At 44.4% G+C, this 19,687-nt stretch overlaps 1 protein-coding gene across 3 annotated transcripts in view; it reads right to left on the bottom strand.

The window, feature by feature from the left end:
• The window catches only part of MOSPD1 (motile sperm domain containing 1), a 72,594-nt gene that overhangs the window by 11,611 nt on the left and 41,296 nt on the right, over positions 1 to 19,687 (bottom strand). The gene's annotated exons all lie outside the window — the stretch shown is intronic.

Here is a 19,687-nt window from a genome sequence, read left to right as displayed (position 1 = left end):
ATCTTTAAATACGGCCACAGTGTGGTAAAACTCCCTGAGAAATAGCAGATACTGTACTTACATACCTACCAATGCCTCCACCGCTCCTCCATCCCGCTGGCCGTGTCCCCTGATGGACTCCTCTCCTTCTCTTCTAGCACTGTCTGCACTTGACCGCTACAGATAATTGCTTTAGTCACTGATTGGCTGCAGTGGTCACATGCTGAGAAGAAGAGGAGGCCGGTGGAAGTCACAGCCAGTAAGACGGAGCGGACTATACAGCAACAGATGTTATTGCTTTTGAATTTTTCAAAGTTAAAGAAAAGAGCAATAAAGCCCTTTAAAGGAAATATGAAGATAGTAGGAATTATATTTTTCATGAATTTCCCTTCACAGCAATAGTTAAATGATACAATTCTGCCACCACTAGGGGGAGCTTATTCCCTACTATGTTATTATTTAGACCAATAAATAGTCAGCAAGCTCCTAAGCTCCCCCTAGTGGTGGCAGAATATTATAAGTTAAAGAGGATCATTCATCAAACCAAGTCAATCTCCAATTGTTGCTCTTATTTTATTCCCGCTGCTCCCCTGAGAAATCTGTTTTTTTTTTTTGTTTGTTTTTTTTTTTTATAAATCCACCATATCGTTCCAGACATGCAAGCCTTTTTTCATTTGGGCAAATTTTCAGTCTTTACCAATGGTGCATTGCTTGAGTAATTATGAAAAGCAGCCTAAAGACACGCCCACGGATAATACTGAGTCACGCCCCCTTGGTAAAGACTGTAAAAAAAAAAAAAAAGAGCTCAAAATAAAAAAAGTCCACATCTCTGGGACTGAATGGTGGATTAAAATAATAAAAAAGGGAATACTTATAAGGACAGTGAGAATACAATGAGAGCAAAAACTGCCCACTTGTCCTGGTGAATGTCCTCTTTAATTATTTTGTTTTCTGGAGATCTGCAACTGAACAACAGAGCACTGAAGGCTCCACAGACATACTAAGAGAGTAATCAGAATGTTTGGATATAAAAACAAAAAAAATAGTGTTGGAGCTTAGAGCATTGTAGACAGGAATGGATGTGCACGGAATATAATGAGTTGGCTCGTCTGTGCTCAGACAGCCCATTAGTGATAATGTACGCATGGTGTTCCTCAGAAAGTAATATACTTTTGTACTGCAGCAAATGTTGTGGCAGTAACTACAACAGCGGGCAGTAACATGAGGGGAGCACACTAGTGTGCACACTTGGCAGTGATTGCTGCTTTCACTGTGTTGCCAGACAAACAGGTAAGCATAGTGCCAGAGACACAAGGATGTCCTCTTTCCCTTCTATCTCCATAGCGCCTCATTGTCGTGTACAGTGTGTAACGTGCTCCAGGCAAGTCTAGGCGGTGAATTAACCATTTTTAACCTCAAACCCTTATGATCATACAGCTGATAAGTCTTTATGCATTTCATAAACATTATATCTAAAAAAAAAAATTATATATAGCAAATCAATTAATGTCTTCCCCTACCTGTGCGTGCATACGGAGCTCTTCCACTATACTCCTTTGAGGGGTACTCCCCAATTCGTATATTATCCACCATCTTCTTGATTCTTGATGGATAAATTACAGGAATTTTTCTCCCAAACCCCAAATATCATACATTCTCTTCCCCCTGGCACTTCATCCAGCTCAAGCAAGAAGTAGTTACCAGGCTTCTCACATCTTCTCCCCTAGTACCTGTACCAGTGACCCTATTCCCTCACATCTCCTTCAGTCTCTATCCCCGGCTGTCACCACTCACCTAACTAAAATATTTAATTTCGCTCTCTCATCTGGTATCTTTCCCTCCTCATTTTAACAGCATAAACCCAATACTTGCCCTTGCTAAAGTATCTAATGATGTAACAGCTAAACGTAATTGTCACTACTCCCTGCTGATTCTCCTGGATCTCTCTGTAGCATTCAGCACTGTGGATCACCAGCTCTCCTCACTATGCTCTCTCCTATCGGCCTCCTAGTTCTCCTCCTACCTCTCTGACTGCTCATGCACTGTCTTTTGCTGGAGCCTCTGAGGTGCCAGAACAACAGAAACTCACCATATGTAACCTCATTTTACAAACTACACTCCCCAATGAATTCATCTGAAGGTACCGTCACATTAAGCGACGCTGCAGCGATAGCGACAGCGATTCCGATCGCTGCAGCGTCGCTGTTTGGTCGCTGGAGAGCTGTCACACAGACCGCTCTCCAGCGACCAACGATGCCGAGGTCCCCGGGTAACCAGGGTAAGCATCGGGTTGCTAAGCGCAGGGCCGCGCTTAGTAACCCGATGTTTACCCTGGTTACCAGCGTAAAAGTTAAAAAAACAAACAGCACATACTCACCAGCGCGTCCCCCAGCCTCTGCTTCCTGACACTGACTGAGCTCCGGCCCTAACAGCACAGCGGTGACGTCACCGCTGTGCTTTCACTTTCAGTTTAGGGCCGGCGCTCAGTCAGTGTCAGGAAGCAGAGGCTGGGGGACGCGCTGGTGAGTATGTGCTGTTTGTTTTTTTAACTTTTACGCTGGTAACCAGGGTAAACATCGGGTTACTAAGCGCGGCCCTGCGCTTAGTAACCCGATGTTTACCCTGGTTACCAGTGTAAAATATCGCTGGTATGGTTGCTTTTGCTGTCAAACACGGCGATACACGGCGACCTAGCGACCAAATAATGTGCAGACCTTCTAGCAGCGACCAGCAATTTCACAGCGGGATTCTGATCGCTGCTGCGTGTCAAATACAGCGATATCGCTCCCTAGGACGCTGCAACGTCACAGATCGCTGGCGACGTTGCTTAGTGTGACGGTACCTTAAGGGTGCAGTGATCATATTGACACCACATGTGCTTCACAGAAATTAATATTATTGGGAGGAGAAGAAAGAATATTTATATTTTTACCACTAAAATGTTGTTTTAGCCCAAAGTTCTTAATTTTTCAAAGGGCTAATATGTTAGTTTGTTGTAAAATATTCTCCTGAGTGCGCAAATACACTGCATGTAATCGGATAATACTTTTCAGCCACAGAGCAAAGCTCAGAAGGGAAGGAGCGCCATACTATAGTGGGGATTTTACTGTTATGGTTTGCTGGTGCCCCAACCAACTGGGAGAACCTCTGATGTGCCAGAACAGGAGAACCCCTCAAAAGTGACCCCATTTTACAAACTGCACCTCTTGATAAATTCCAGGATGGGTGCATAAATACCAGGATGAAGGGCGTATACAAGGATGGGGGAGCATACACCAGGATGGGTGCAAAAATACCAGGATGAAGGGCATATACAAGGTTTGGGGAGCATAAACCAGGATGGGGGAGCGTACACCAGGATGGGTGCATAAATACCAGGATGAAGGGCATATACAAGGATGGGGGAGCATACACCAGGATGGGTGCATAAATACCAGGATGAAGGGCATATACAAGGATGGGGGAGCATACACCAGGATTGGGGAGCATACACCAGGATTGGGGAGCATACACCAGGATGGGGGAGCATATATCAGGATGAAAGGCATATACAAGGATGGGGGAGCATACACCAGGATGGGGGAGCATACACCAGGATGGGTGCATAAATACCAGGATGAAGGGCGCATACAAGGATGGGGGAGCATACACCAGGATGGGGGAGCATACACCAGGATGGGTGCATAAATACCAGGATGAAGGGCGCATACAAGGATGGGGGAGCATACACCAGGATGGGGGAGCATACACCAGGATGGGGGAGCATACACCAGGATGGGGGAAGCATACACCAGGATGGGTGCATAAATACCAAGATGAAGGGCATATACAAGGATGGGGGAGCATACACCAGGATGGGGGAGCATACATCAGGATGGGTGCATAAATACCAGGATGAAGGGCATATACAAGGATGGGGGAGCATACACCAGGATGGGTGCATACACCAGGATGGGGGAGCATATACCAGGATAGGGGCGCATACACCAGGATGGGGGCGCATACACCAGGATGGGGGAGCATACACCAGGATGGGGGTGCATATATAAGGATGGGGGAGCATACACCAGGATGGGGGTGCATACACCAGGATAGGGGAGCATATACCAGGATGAAGGGCATATACAAGGATGGGGGAGCATACACGAGGATGGGAGCATACACCAGGATGGGGGAGCATACACCAGGATAGGGGAGCACATACCAGGATGGGTGCATAAATACCAGGATGAAGGGCATATACAAGGATGGGGGAGCATACACCAGGATGGGGGAGCATACACCAGGATGGGGGAGCATACACCAGGATGGGGGAGCATATATCAGGATAGGGAGCATAAATACCAGGATGAAAGGCATATACAAGGATGGGGGAGAATACACCAGGATGGGTGCATACACCAGGATGGGTGCATACACCAGGATGGGTGCACACACCAGGATGGGGGAGCACACACCAGGATGGGGGAGCACACACCAGGATGGGGGAGCATACACCAGGATAGGGGAGCATATACCAGGATGAAGGGCATATATAAGGATGGGGGAGCATACACCAGGATGGAGGCACATATACCAGGATAGGGGAGCATATACCAGGATGAAGGGCATATACAAGGATGGGGGAGCATACACGAGGATGGGAGCATACACCAGGATAGGGGAGCATATACCAGGATAGGGAGCATAAATACCAGGATGAAAGGCATATACAAGGATGGGGGAGCATACACCAGGATGGGGGAGCATACACCAGGATGGGGGAGCATAAATACCAGGATGAAGGGCATATACAAGGATGGGGGAGAATACACCAGGATGGGTGCATACACCAGGATGGGGGAGCACACACCAGGATGGGAGAGCACACACCAGGATGGGGGAGCATACACCAGGATAGGGGAGCATATACCAGGATAGGGGAGCATATACCAGGATAGGGGAGCATATACCAGGATGAAGGGCATATACAAGAATGGGGGAGCATACACCAGGATGGGGGAGCATACACCAGGATGGCGGAGCATACACCTGGATAGGGAGCATAAATACCAGGATGAAAGGCATATACAAGGATGGGGGAGCATACACCAGGATGGGTGCATAAATACCAGGATGAAGGGCGCATACAAGGATGGGGGAGCATACACCAGGATGGGGGAGCATACACCAGGATGGGTGCATAAATACCAGGATGAAGGGCATATACAAGGATGGGGGAGCATACGCCAGGATGGGGGAGCATACACCAGGATGGGGGAGCATATACCAGGATGAAGGGCATATACAAGGATGGGGGAGCATACACGAGGATGGGAGCATACACGAGGATGGGAGCATACACGAGGATGGGAGCATACACGAGGATGGGAGCATACACCAGGATGGGGGAGCATACACCAGGATGGGGGAGCATATACCAGGATGGGGGAGCATACGCCAGGATGGGGGAGCATACACCAGGATGGGGGAGCATATACCAGGATGAAGGGCATATACAAGGATGGGGGAGCATACACGAGGATGGGAGCATACACGAGGATGGGAGCATACACGAGGATGGGAGCATACACGAGGATGGGAGCATACACCAGGATGGGGGAGCATACACCAGGATAGGGGAGCATATACCAGGATGGGTGCATAAATACCAGGATGAAGGGCATATACAAGGATGGGGGAGCATACACCAGGATGGGGGAGCATACACCAGGATGGGGGAGCATACACCAGGATAGGGGAGCATATACCAGGATAGGGAGCATAAATACCAGGATGAAAGGCATATACAAGGATGGGGGAGCATACACCAGGATGGGGGAGCATACACCAGGATGGGTGCATAAATACCAGGATGAAGGGCATATACAAGGATGGGGGAGCATACACCAGGATGGGGGAGCATAAATACCAGGATGAAGGGCATATACAAGGATGGGGGAGAATACACCAGGATGGGTGCATACACCAGGATGGGTGCATACACCAGGATGGGGGAGCATACACCAGGATAGGGGAGCATATACCAGGATAGGGGAGCATATACCAGGATGAAGGGCATATGCAAGGATGGGGGAGCATACACGAGGATGGGAGCATACACCAGGATGGGGGAGCATACACCAGGATAGGGGAGCATATACCAGGATGGGTGCATAAATACCAGGATGAAGGGCATATACAAGGATGGGGGAGCATACACCAGGATAGGGGAGCATAAATACCAGGATGAAAGGCATATACAAGGATGGGGGAGCATACACCAGGATGGTGGCATAAGCATGGATTAGGGGAGCATATAAAAGGATGGGGTGCATACACCAGGATAGGAAGCATATCTACTATATAATTGTCTAAGGGGTACTTCCATCTTTCTGTCTGTCCTTCTGTCTTTCTTTCGGTCACGGATATTTATTGGTCGCGGCCTCTGTCTGTCATGGAATCCAAGTCGCTGATTGGTCTCGCCAGCTGCCTGTCATGGCTGCCGCGACCAATCAGCGACGGCCACAGTCCGATTAGTCCCTCCCTACTCCCCTGCAGTCAGTGCCCGGCGCCCGCTCCATACTCCCCGCAGTCACCGCTCACACAGGGTTAATGCCAGCGGTAACGGACCGCATTATGCCGCGGGTAACTCACTCCGTTACTGCCGCTATTAACCCTGCGTGACCAAGTTTTTACTATTGATGCTGCCTATGCAGCGTCAATAGTAAAAATATCTAATGTTAAAAGTAAAAAAAAAATTAAAAAATCATTATATACTCACCTTCCGCCGCCTTTCCCGCTCCTCGCGACGCTCCGGTGACCGGTCCATGCAAGCGGCAGGTTCCGGTAGCAAGGATGGTCTGCGAGAAGGATCTGCCATGACGTCACGGTCATGTGACCGCGACGTCATCACAGGTCCTGCGCGCCTGCGCGAGAAGGACCTGCCGTGGCGTCACGGTCATGTGACCGCGACGTCATCACAGGTCCTGCACGAGAAGGAGGCGACAGAACTACAAGGGGCCCTCGGAAGGTGAGTATATGTTTATTTTTTAACCTGTGACATACGTGGCTGGGCAATATACTACGTAGCTGGGCAATATACTACGTGACTGGCCAATATACTACGTGGCTCTGTGCTGTATACTACGTCACTGGGCAATATACTACGTCACTGGGCAATATACTACGTCACTGGGCAATATGCTACGTGGCTGGGCAATATGCTACGTGGCTGGGCAATATACTACGTCACTGGGCAATATACTACGTAACTGGGCAATATAATACGTGGCTGGGCAATATACTACGTCACTGGGCAATATACTACGTAACTGGGCAATATACTACGTGGGCTGGGCAATATACTACGTGGGCTGGGCAATATACTACGTGGGCTGGGCAATATACTACGTGGGCTGGGCAATATACTACATGGGCTGGGCAATATACTATGTGGGCTGGGCAATATACTACGTGGGCTGGGCAATATACTACGTGGACATGCATATTCTAGAATACCCGATACGTTAGAATTGGGCCACCATCTAGTTCCTTTATATCTGCAGTCTGATAGCACTGCTCCTGTCAGTGGAGCTCTGCTGCCCCCGCCTGCTCTCTGCATGAGTTGTTTTTTTCTAAACTAAAACCTCAATATTCAATAAAATGCCATGTTGGCACTTTGCGATAAGTGGGTTTTTTGGTTGCAGTTGGGGAACTCATTCTCAAAAAGGTTTGCTATCACTGCCCTATGCTATGGACTGCGGATAAATTATGATGCAGGAAAAAAAAAACAGTAAGTGTTTTCCTCTAGTACTCCTGTACTGTTTCCTGATGAACCCATCTACCTAACTTCTCCAGTGCACTTCCTTACTGTGCTTTTCTTATGTCTTATCTACCATCTTCCTCCCTTGCATTTCTCCATAGTGCTTTACCGAGGGCGAATTAAATAGTAACTGGGGATCAGTAATTGACTTCTTGTTTAAATCACATTTTTAAGTTAAGCATATTTTTTTAAGCTTATTAAAAAAAAAATATATATATATATATATATATATATTTTTTTTAACAAAAATCATATATATATATATATATATATATATATATATATATATATATATATATATATATATATATATCTTCAAAGAGCATGAAAGCCTGAACTCCAACACCACCTACTGGATGTAGCAGTCTTTAAAAGTCAGTATTGCACTTATAATAAGCCTTGCCAGACCAGACACTCCATTTGAGTCAGACACGTGTTTTGAAGTACTTGCCACTCATCAGTGCAAAGCAAATGATGTAATTTGCCTGGGTGAGAGGCCTTGGATAATCCTATATGTAAAATAACCTCTTCAGAGAGGATGATGATTTGAACTAACTCCATCTCAGGATGTAGCAATCTTAAAAAGTCAGTATCAACCTTATAACAAACCTTGCCACCTAGCTTATAACAGGAAGACAAATCCAACACTCCATTTGCAGACACGTGTTTCAAGGTGTTTGCTCCTCAGCAGTGCAAAGTACAATATGTGATTTGGCTGGGTGAGAGGCCTCTGATTTGGGGACTAAGGGGGAACGTTTTTACTTATAGAGAGTGACAAGCTTGTGTCAATATTCACTTTCAGGATTGTTACACTCAATAGCTGCCACTAGATTTCAAGTACTCTTCCTCTCTGTTGAGGCTTTTATTATATATAAATTCCCAGAGGAGCACTGCATAGTCTAAAATGCACCTCACCAGACTGGCGTTCTCCATGAGCAGAAATGTTCCCCCTTAGGCCCCTAAAAAAGCGTCTGTCTTTATTGTTGAGTAGAGATCAGGGTAACACCTCTATCAACAGTCTAGGGTCCACCATCTGTTTTAATTAGTAAAAGAAATATTGGCATTCATTCTGTTTAAAATACAATGGAAACTTTTTCTACCCTAAGGATTTTTAATGAGAGGGTTATGGATTAGCGTGCTGCTTGGGATTTGATAGGAATGGTGCTATACTATTTAGATGCGGAACCGACTATTCTTGCAAAAGAAAATTCTCCGTGGTGGGAACAGTTCTGGATGCTAAACTCTACAACTACGATGGCTAGTAATTAAAAGTTACATACACTTTCGCATACTTTTTTTTTAATTGTTCACTAGCTTTCTAAATATAAAGTGAAGCAACTTTCTAAATAATCTTCATTAACTAACTTCCACCATTTTTCTGCTGCACTCACGTCCCGGACCGGCTATGCTCATGCAGTGCCAGTGCTATAATTCCTGGGGGGAGGGGATGTCACATGACGTTGTTATATTACATGACCGCTGCAGCCAATCTACCTCCATCACAATTCCAGAACAATGTAAAGTGATCGCCAGGAATTACAGAGGTAGGTATGTGTTTTTTTTCTTTATTTAGGACAATTAAAAAATTAAACAGGACCAGTAACAGGTGAAAAGGGATCATTATTTTATTCCCACTGCTCCTTTAAGTATTCACTTGAAGTTTTGTTTTTTTTTGTTTAGTTTTTTTTAAATCGGGCATACCATTCCAGAGCTTTTTTTATGGTCTTTACAAGGGGACAGTGCTCACAGGGTCATTATGCAAAGCTGACACTGAATGAGCATAGGAGGTCCGGGGAGTATGTGTTACTTTTGTCGATGCGCATGGGACGTACTTGGACGTTCCAACATGACAACGATCCAAAACACAAGGCCAAGTCACTGGCTACAGCAGAAGAGGTTCTTGAGTGGCCATCTAAGTCTCCTGACCTCAATATCATTGAGCCACTATGGGGAGATCTCCAGAGCGCAGTTCATGCTAGACAGCCCAGGAATTTACAGGAACTGGAGGCTTTTTGCCAAGAAGAGTGAGCAGCTAAACCATCTGATAAAATAAAGACCCTCATCCACAACTACCACAAAAGACTTCAAGCTGTCATAGATGTTAGAGGGGGCAATACACGGTATTAAGAAATGGGGTATGTGAACTTTTTGATCAGGGCCATTTGGATGTTTTGGGTTGTCATTATGATTTAAAAAGAGAAAACACAGTAGTTTGATAATAAATGGCTTCACCCAACCACTAACCATTTTGTATTGATGTTTGTTATATGAGATATAATCAATAAAATTCTACATATTTTGATTTAATGATGTTGTGGACATTTCCACTCCGTTTTCTTGTGTTAATTTCTATTTGGAGTTGTCCTGGTGACATAGTACCCAAGAGGGACTTTGGGAGAGTTGGTGATATCTGCTCTTGGTCACAATATATATTGGTGCTTCATGATCTTGGTAATGAATAATGAATGGAGAAAAAGTTTGGTGTTATGATTCATATTCTCTGAAAAAAAGGCCAAGAAAGCAAAAATTCTGCCGGGGTATGTAAACTTTTGAGCACAACTGTATGTGACTGTAAGCACGCCTTGTGCTGCTATTCACTGACAATACGTCTCAGGTATCAGCAAACATTCTGGAGAAACAGTTGTTTCTTTTTGCACAAAGCTAAAAGAATGGGAGTTGGACGTCTGGCTAAGGCTTAGCACATCACGAAATGATTAATCTATGGTAATCGGAGTTATATAATAACACCGCCACACTTGTTTTATCTCCTTGTAATAAATACAATAATGTATATTTAATGATGTGAAATCTATATACATGGCCAACGACACTTTTAGCACAAAGAGATAAACAAAGTCCATTTTAGATTTATGACCTCCAGAGGACACAATAAAGCTGTAGATTACTTGGCGTGCATTGCTCGGCCTCTCGGACGCTGCGGAGCAGACCATAAATATACGCTCCATGTCAATAATATGGCTTTCTACATAGACAGTTTATTTCAAGTTTGCTGAAGGTTTTAGATAATGAGTACGATGATGCAGATTTCCTTACAAGTTCTCCATGGCTATGCTAATCCCTTTAATGGGTGGATTTAATTAGTGACTGCATGTTCCTGAAATTATATGGCTCTCTGGTCACAACCCTGTGTGACAGCCTGATAAAGTGCAACACAGGAGAACTGCTGTGACTCGTCCTCTTGATAATGTTAATGACTAGCTATGTACCAGAAAAATAAATAACCAGTATGACGAAGTGGAAACACAAAGTTCTTGCTGCATGAGTCTGATAGATGTAAACAATGTACCCATGGGGGAGGCACTTTAAGAGTTCTCCTGCCTGCGTAACCAGTACAGCAACAAAAGCATATCGGATTGTGGAAAAAGCACACAACATATACACTTAGAGAGTAACCGTCGTTTTATTATTATTTTCATAAATCAATAGTACACCTAAAAATAAGAAACGGTCATATGTTACCAGAGAATTCTGCTTCTTTCTCCTCCTGGACTGATCTTTCATTCTCAACATTCTTCATTCACAGGTAAATCTGTATTCAGTGAACTTAAGATAGGAGATTACAGTTGGTGCCCATAAAGTTCTATGGAGAACTGTAACTATTATGTCAGTAGAACCTGCAGCAGAAGATCTGTCTATAGCTCTGCTCTCCTCCCTTCTGACCTCTCCATAGAATCTTATGAGCACCAAATTACCATCTCCTACCTCAGTAATGGGAAAACCTGTCTTTAGTGAATACAAATTTTACTGAGAATCGAGAGTGAACAATCAATCCAGGAGGTGAAAAAAAGCTATTTTTTTCTGATAATAAGCAACTTTGTAATATGTCTTATCATTAGTACTATTGATTTATAAAATCAAAAATAAAATGACAGCGACTCTTTAACCCCTTCATGACCCAGCCTATTTTGGCCTTAATGACCTTGCCGTTTTTTGCAATTCTGACCAGTGTCCCTTTATGAGGTAATAACTCAGGAACGCTTCAACGGATCCTAGCGATTCTGAGACTGTTTTTTCGTGACATATTGGGCTTCATGTTAGTGGTAAATTTAGGTCGATAATTTCTGAGTTTATTTGTGAAAAAAAACGGAAATTTGGCGAAAATTTTGAAAATTTCGCAATTTTCACATTTTGAATTTTTATTCTGTTAAACCAGAGAGTTATGTGACACAAAATAGTTAATAAATAACGTTTCCCACATGTCTACTTTACATCAGCACAATTTTGGAAACAATTTTTTTTTTTGCTAGGAAGTTATAAGGGTTAAAATTTGACCAGTGATTTCTCATTTTTACAACAAAATTTACAAAACCATTTTTTTTAGGGACCACCTCACATTTGAAGTCATTTTGAGGGTTCTATATGGCTGAAAATACCCAAAAGTGACACCATTCTAAAAACTGCACCCCTCAAGGTGCTCAAAACCACATTCAAGAAGTGTATTAACCCTTCAGGTGTTTCACAGCAGCAGAAGCAACATGGAAGTAAAAAATGAACATTTAACTTTTTAGTCACAAAAATGATCTTTTAGCAACAATTTTTTTATTTTCCCAAGGGTAAAAGGAGAAACTGGACCAGGGACGTTGTTGTCCAATTTGTCCTGAGTACGCTGATACCTCATATGTGGGGGTAAACCACTGTTTGGGCGCACGGCAGGGCTCGGAAGGGAAGGAGCGCCATTTGACTTTTTGAATGAAAAATTGGCTCCAATCTTTAGCGGACACCATGTCGCGTTTGGAGAGCCCCCGTGTGCCTAAACATTGGAGCTCCCCCACAAGTGACCACATTTTGGAAACTAGACCCCCCAAGGAACTTATCTAGAAGCATAGTGAGCACTTTAAACCCCCAGGTGCTTCACAAATTGATCCGTAAAAATGAAAAAGTACTTTTTTTTCACAAAAAAAATATTTTAGCCTCAATTTTTTCATTTTCACATGGGCAACAGGATAAAATGGATCCTAAATTTTTTTGGGCAATTTCTCCTGAGTACACCAATACCTCACATGTGGGGGTAAACCACTGTTTGGGCACATGGTAAGGCTCGGAAGGGAAGGCGTGCCATTTGACTTTTTGAATGGAAAATTATCTCCATCGTTAGCGGACACCATGTCGCGTTTGGAAAGCCCCTGTGTGCCTAAACATTGGAGCTCCCCTACAAGTGACCCCATTTTGGAAACTAGACCCCCCAAGGAACTTATCTAGATGCATAGTGAGCACTTATAACCCCCAGGTGCTTCACAGAAGTTTATAACGCAGAGCCATGAAAATAAAAAATAATTTTTCTTTTCTCAAAAATGATTTTTTAGCCCACAATTTTTATTTTCCCAAGGGTAACAGGAGAAATTGGACCCCAAACGTTGTTGTCCAGTTTCTCCTGAGTACGCTGATACCCCATATGTGGGGGTAAACCACTGTTTTGGCACACGTCGGGGTTCGGAAGGGAAGTAGTGACGTTTTGAAATGCAGACTTTGATGGAATGCTCTGCGGGCATCAGGTTGCGTTTGCAGAGCCCCTGATGTGCCTAAACAGTAGGAACTGCCCACAAGTGACTCCATTTTGGAAACTAGACCCCCAAGGGAACTTATCTAGATGTGTGGTGAGCACTTTGAACCCCCAAGTGCTTCACAGAAGTTTATAACGCAGAGCCGTGAAAATAATAAATGTGTTTCCTTTCCTCAAAAATATTTTTTTAGCCCAGAATTTTTTATTTTTGCAAGAGTAACAGGAGAAATTGGACCCCAAAAGTTGTTGTCCAGTTTCTCCTGAGTACGCTGATACCCCATATGTGGGGGTAAACCACTGTTTGGGCACATGCCGGGGCTCGGAAGGGAAGTAGTGACGTTTTGGAATGCAGACTTTGATGGAATGGTCTGCGGGCATCATGTTACGTTTGCAGAGCCCCTGATATGCCTAAACAGTAGAAACCCCCCACAAGTGACCCCATTTTGGAAACTAGACCCCCCAAGGAACTTATCTAGATGTGTGGTGAGCACGTTCAACCCCCAAGTGCTTCACAGAAGTTTACAACGCAGAGCCGTGAAAATAAAAAATAATTTTTCTTTCCTCAAAAAAGATGTTTTAGCAAGCAATTTTTTATTTTCACAAGGGTAACAGGAGAATTTGGACCCCAATATTTGTTGCCCAGTTTGTCCTGAGTACGCTGGTACCCCAAATGTGGGGGTAAACCACTGTTTGGGCGCACGTCGGGGCTTGGAAGGGCGGGAGCACCATTTGACTTTTTGAACGCAAGATTGGCTGGAATCAATGGTGGCGCCATGTTGCGTTTGGAGACCCCTGATGTGCCCAAACAGTGGAATCCCCTCAATTCTAACTTCAACACTAACCCCAACACACCCCTAATCCTAATCCCAACTGTAGCCATAACCCTAAGCACAACCCTAACCCCAACACACCCCTAACCACAACCCTAACCGCAACACACCCGTAACCCTAATTCCAACCCTAACCCTAATCCTAACCCTAATCCCAACCGTAACCCTAATCCCAACCCTAACCACAACTGTAACCCCAACACACCCCTAACCCTATCCGTAACCCTAACCACAAGCCTAATCTTAACCCTATTTCAAACCCTAGCCCTAATTCCAACCCTAACCCTAAGGCTATGTGCCCACGTTGCGGATTCGTGTGAGATTTTTCCGCACGATTTTTGAAAAATCTGCAGGTAAAAGGCACTGCGTTTTACCTGCGGATTTACAGCAGATTTCCAGTGTTTTTTTGTGCGGATTTCACCTGCGGATTCCTTTTGAGGAACAGGTGTAAAACGCTGCGGAATCCGCACAAAGAATTGACATGCTGCGTAAAATTCAACGCAGCGTTTCTGCACGGAATTTTCCGCACCATGGGCACAGCGGATTTGGTTTTCCTTAGGTGTACATGGTACTGTAAACCTGATGGAAAACTGCTTCGAATTCGCAGCGGCCAATCCGCTGCGGATCCGCGGCCGATCCGCTGCGGATCCGCGGCCGATCCGCTGCCGATCCGCTGCCGATCCGCTGCCGATCCGCGGCCGATCCGCTCTGTGTGCACATGCCATAACCCTACCCCTACCCCTAACCCTACCCGTAACCCTAACCCTACCCCTAGTTCTAACCCTAGTTCTAACCCTAACCCTAGTGGAAAAAGAAAAAAATATATTTTCTTTATTTTATTATTGTCCCTACCTATGGGGGTGATAAAGGGGGGGGGGTTTATTTATTATTTTTTTATTTTGATCGCTGCGATAGAACCTACCACAGCGATCAAAATGTACTTGTAATGAATCTGCCGGCTGGCAGATTCGGCGGGCGCACTGCGCATGCGCCCGCCATTTTCCAAGATGGCGGCGCCCATGGAGAAGACGGCCGGACACCGGGAGGGACATCGAAGCTAGGTAAGTATGGGGGGGGGGTGGGATCGGAACACGGGGGGGGGGGGGGGGGAATCGGAGGACCGGGGGAGCGGACAAGAGGACCGGGGGAGCGGACAGGAGGGAGGAGGGGAGCGGACAGGAGATCGGGGCAGAAAGGACGACTGGGGGGGCGATCGGTGGGGTGAGGGGGGGGGCAGATCGGGGTCTCCAGCCATGGCAGATGCTATTGCAGCATCGGCCATGGCTGGATTGTAATATTTCACCATTTTCATAGGTGAAATATTACAAATCGCTCTGATTGGCTGTTTCACTTTCAACAGCCAATCAGAGCGATCGTAGCCACGGGGGGGTGAAGCCACCCCCCCTGGGCTGAAGTACCACTCCCCCTGTCTCTGCAGATCGGGTGAAAATGGAGTTAACCCTTTCACCCGATCTGCAGGGATGCGATCTTTCCATGACGCCACATAGGCGTCATGGGTCGGATTGGCACGGGTTTTCATGACGCCTACGTGGCGTCAAAGGTCGGGAAGGGGTTAAAGGGAATCTGTCAGCAGAATGTCAAGCCCCACATTATTTATATGTGTATGTTGCTCTTAAAAGGACAAGTCGAGCAATACCGCTACATGGATGGTCTGTTCCTCCGTTACTAAGACATCAGCATTTGACTTGATATGCAAATGAAGATGAAGAATTATTTGTAGATCGGAAGCCTCTGTCACTCCAGCTCTATTTTTCACCCACCTCCTGCTTGACTTTAAGTTAATTATTAGCTGAATACATTAACATTAAATTAAATGAGTAAAAGGTGGAGTGGGAATGTTTATTTTAAATAAAGGATTCAGGCTGTGTTTGTTTTACAATCTGACTATGGGGCTAGTAATGGGGGTGCCTTATAGACGCCTCTTCATTACTAACCCCTGGGTTTGATGTCAGCTGACAATACAAAGGTGACATCAACTCCAATACTATCATGCCACTTGCCACCGGACCAGGTCAAGTGGAAGAGCAGAGGCTAAGCGCCAGAATTGGTGCATCTTATCTGGTGCGGCCGTGAGCTGATGCTTTTAGTCTGAGAGGGGGCCAATATCCATGGCCCATTCCTAGACTATTAATATCAGCCCAGGGGTGTCTGCCTAGCCTTTGATGGTTATTATATAGCGGTCCCCACATCATTTTTGGGTTCCCCCATTTTAATAACCAGTAAATGCTACAGGAACAACATCAGACCGATTTTATTAACGCTGATGGGTATGAGCCCTCAGGAGGGCCCTTCACCAAATTTTTCATTATAAACTGGACACATGATGTAATATTGGCCGCAGAGTGGAATAAACATTTTTATAATTATTATTTTTTTAATCGAAGTAATTTGGCATCTAAAGAATTTATTTTTTTAAATCCAAACTATGGTGAGGGCGTGTTCTTTTTTCCTCCTTTGAGTATTGCATGCTTATGATTGGTCAACATCATACAGGAGGCAGAAGTACACACCCCCAGTAAAAATTGTCTACAACCCATTTGGACAGTGTTGGGTGCAGATTTTCCAACTCCACGCTGTATAGACGTGAATGCTTACTGGATGAAGCAGATCAGGTGACGTGTATTTGTGTAATGAAGGCGGGTGCGTCCTAAGGATACAATGCCCTTCATCAAGGTGGGCAGAATTATTAGGCAGCCTATTGTCCAGAGGCAAAATGGGCCAAAAAAATACAGATTTACCTGACTCTGAAAAGTCAAATATGTTATAAGTCTTACAGAGGGATGCAGTGCTCTTGAAATTGCTAAGATATTGGGGCGTAATCACAGAGCCATCAAAAGTTTAGTTGCAAATAGTCAACAGGGTTACAAAAAAAAAGTGTTGAAAACCAGAAGCCGCACATTAAATGCCAAAGATTTGAGAAGAATCAAAGAAGCGACCAGGAAGCCATTATCCTCCAGTGCTGTCATATTCCAGAGCTGAAACCTCCCTGGAGGCCCAGAAGTAGAAGGTGTTCAAAGCTCAAAGACATGGTAAAGGAGGCGGACACCTGACCACCACTGAGCAAGACACGTCAAGACTGGGCCAAGAAATATCTGAAGACTGATTTTTCAAAGGTTTTATGGACAGATGAAAGAGTGACTCTTGACTGACCATATGGATCAGTAACGGGCAGCTCCTCCACTTCCACTCAGACACCAGAAAGGTGGAGGTAGGCTGCTGATATTGAGGTAGCTGAATCTTTTCAGGTTGAAGATGGACTCAAAATTAACTCATAAACCTACTGCCACTTGTTACAAGTCACTTTCTCCGAGCAGGAAAAAGTTTGTATCTTTCAGGAAAACCATGATTTTTATGTAGGAAAATGCTCCATCACAGCACTGAAGTCTACCTCGCCAGTAAAGACCTTAAGGGCTCGTTCACACTAGTGTATATTATCACATTATGTCATTATGCTAATGACACAGCTTGTGAACCGAGTGTCATCCTAGTGCGATCTGCTTCTCTTGCAAAAGAGAATCCCATCACAGGTGTGGAGAAGATGGAGAACTTAATGTCTCCATCTTCCCCATTGTTACTGTGGACGGAAGTTGGTCTGCACTCAGAAGACATCCGAGTGCAGTCTGACTTCGGAGCCGGTGGGCTGTTTTCTCATGTCGATGCACTGACCCATATTATTATATTATAAAATTGGGCAGAGTGCCATCCGATAAAACATTGCATAGCAGTCAGCCATGTTATACGGCAGTGTAAAGGTGAAAGAATAATGACGGCCCCTTCCTCACATGGCCTAAACCCTACTGAGAACTGGTTGGGCTTTCTTAGTTGGGAGATTTACAGTGAATAAGAACAGTCATCTCCCTGAATAGTTTTCTGAAAAACTTACTGGAGTTTTCCACCTCCAAAACTCCATGTCAAGTCAAATGGGCATAGGTTGTATGCATAAGGCAAGCCCTTGTAGTGCTTTGTGAAACAGTGCCACAGTGTCAACAGGCTGTAAGTGGAACTGCATGTCAGTTCCATAAGTGCTGCTTAGGTGCAGCGCCACCCACAACCTGTAGAGAGGTCTTATACCACAGTTCAGACGTGTATTATTAGTCCATGCGACCACGGACCAAACATGGACCCATTATAGCCAGTGCACATTTTCCATATGGACTTCTGTACCCACCTTATGGGAAGAAAGAAAACGTGTCTTTCTAATCCTGGACAACATACCTAATACTGCCAGACCCAGAATGTCAATTAACACTAGATCCCAATAACACAGTCCAGCTGGCATAATGCTTACCGTAAAATGTGACCGTGAGGCTGAAAAAAAACACTACCACTGTGATGTGTATATAAACCTGGGGGAAAAAAGTTGAGTAGGCGATAAACTAGAGGTAAAATTAGAGCAAGGTCTGACAACACATGTCTGAGATTCCAAGCGACTGGCCTTATTCACAGGTCAGGATCTTCCGACAGTGTAGGAAGACAAAATCAGGAGCGGATCCTAGAGATAGAAAACCTATACAAGGCAATGTGCACACTGGGTCTTATTCAGGAGTGTTCCGCCTGGAATCCATCTGAAAAAGGGCCGCAAAAATGAACAATGAGTTTATTCCCATGTGTTATTTTATCTGTATGAATGTAAGTATGAAAGAATAAATAGTGGACCATTTCTGGTATATTTCACCAGTATACAGTAATAGTGTATATTAAACAATGCCTCTTTAGGCCGCGTTCCCACCATGAGCTTTTGCTGAGTTTTTGACGCTGCAGAATTTCTGCACTTACTATTTACATTAGGTTACTTATGGTTTTTCATTGCGTTTTTGCGCTTTATTTTTTAATATGAATTTTTATATCTTGATGGTGTGTCAGCCTTTAAATAAATTTGCTTTATTTTTTTATACTTTCTAGTAATTTCACTTTGACAAAAATTTATTGACATACTTAGGTGTGGATTACATGCGTTTTTGATGCGTTTCCACAACGTATGTGCATTTTTTTACCTGCGTAATTTCCACACCTAATGCAAGTTTATGGGGAAAATCTGCATGTAAAATAGGTCAGTTTACACTGAGTAAAAAAGAAAAATGTACCAAAAGCTCATTGGGCAAACGTAGCCTTACAGTTCCAGCAAAGTGGATGGGATTTATTGAAATCGCCCATTGTGCTTTTATTTTACTTGGTGCAAATGCATCAAAAAAGCATGTAATCCGCACATAAGTATATCAATAAAGTTTTGCCAAAGCCAAATACCAGTTACTATCAAAAACAAAGCAATGAAAGCATGACACACCAACAAGTAAAAAATGCGTTAAAAACACACGTTAAAAACGCACACAAAATCATGAAAAGTCGCATGTAACGTAATAAATAATAGGTACAGAAATTCTGCAGCATCGAAGATGCACCAAAGCTCATTGTGGGAGCGCAGCCTTAAAAACCCCACACATGGAGGAAAAATCCAGTTCAGCCACTTAAAGGGGTTGTCTGGGACAAAACAAATCTATTTGTAAGATACAGGTCCAACACCCGGCAATGTAT

The sequence above is a fragment of the Ranitomeya variabilis genome, chromosome 2, assembly GCF_051348905.1.
Source record: "Ranitomeya variabilis isolate aRanVar5 chromosome 2, aRanVar5.hap1, whole genome shotgun sequence".
Lineage (NCBI taxonomy): Eukaryota > Metazoa > Chordata > Amphibia > Anura > Dendrobatidae > Ranitomeya > Ranitomeya variabilis.
Note: the sequence above shows the minus strand (reverse complement) of the source record. Positions and strands in the feature narration are given on the sequence as shown.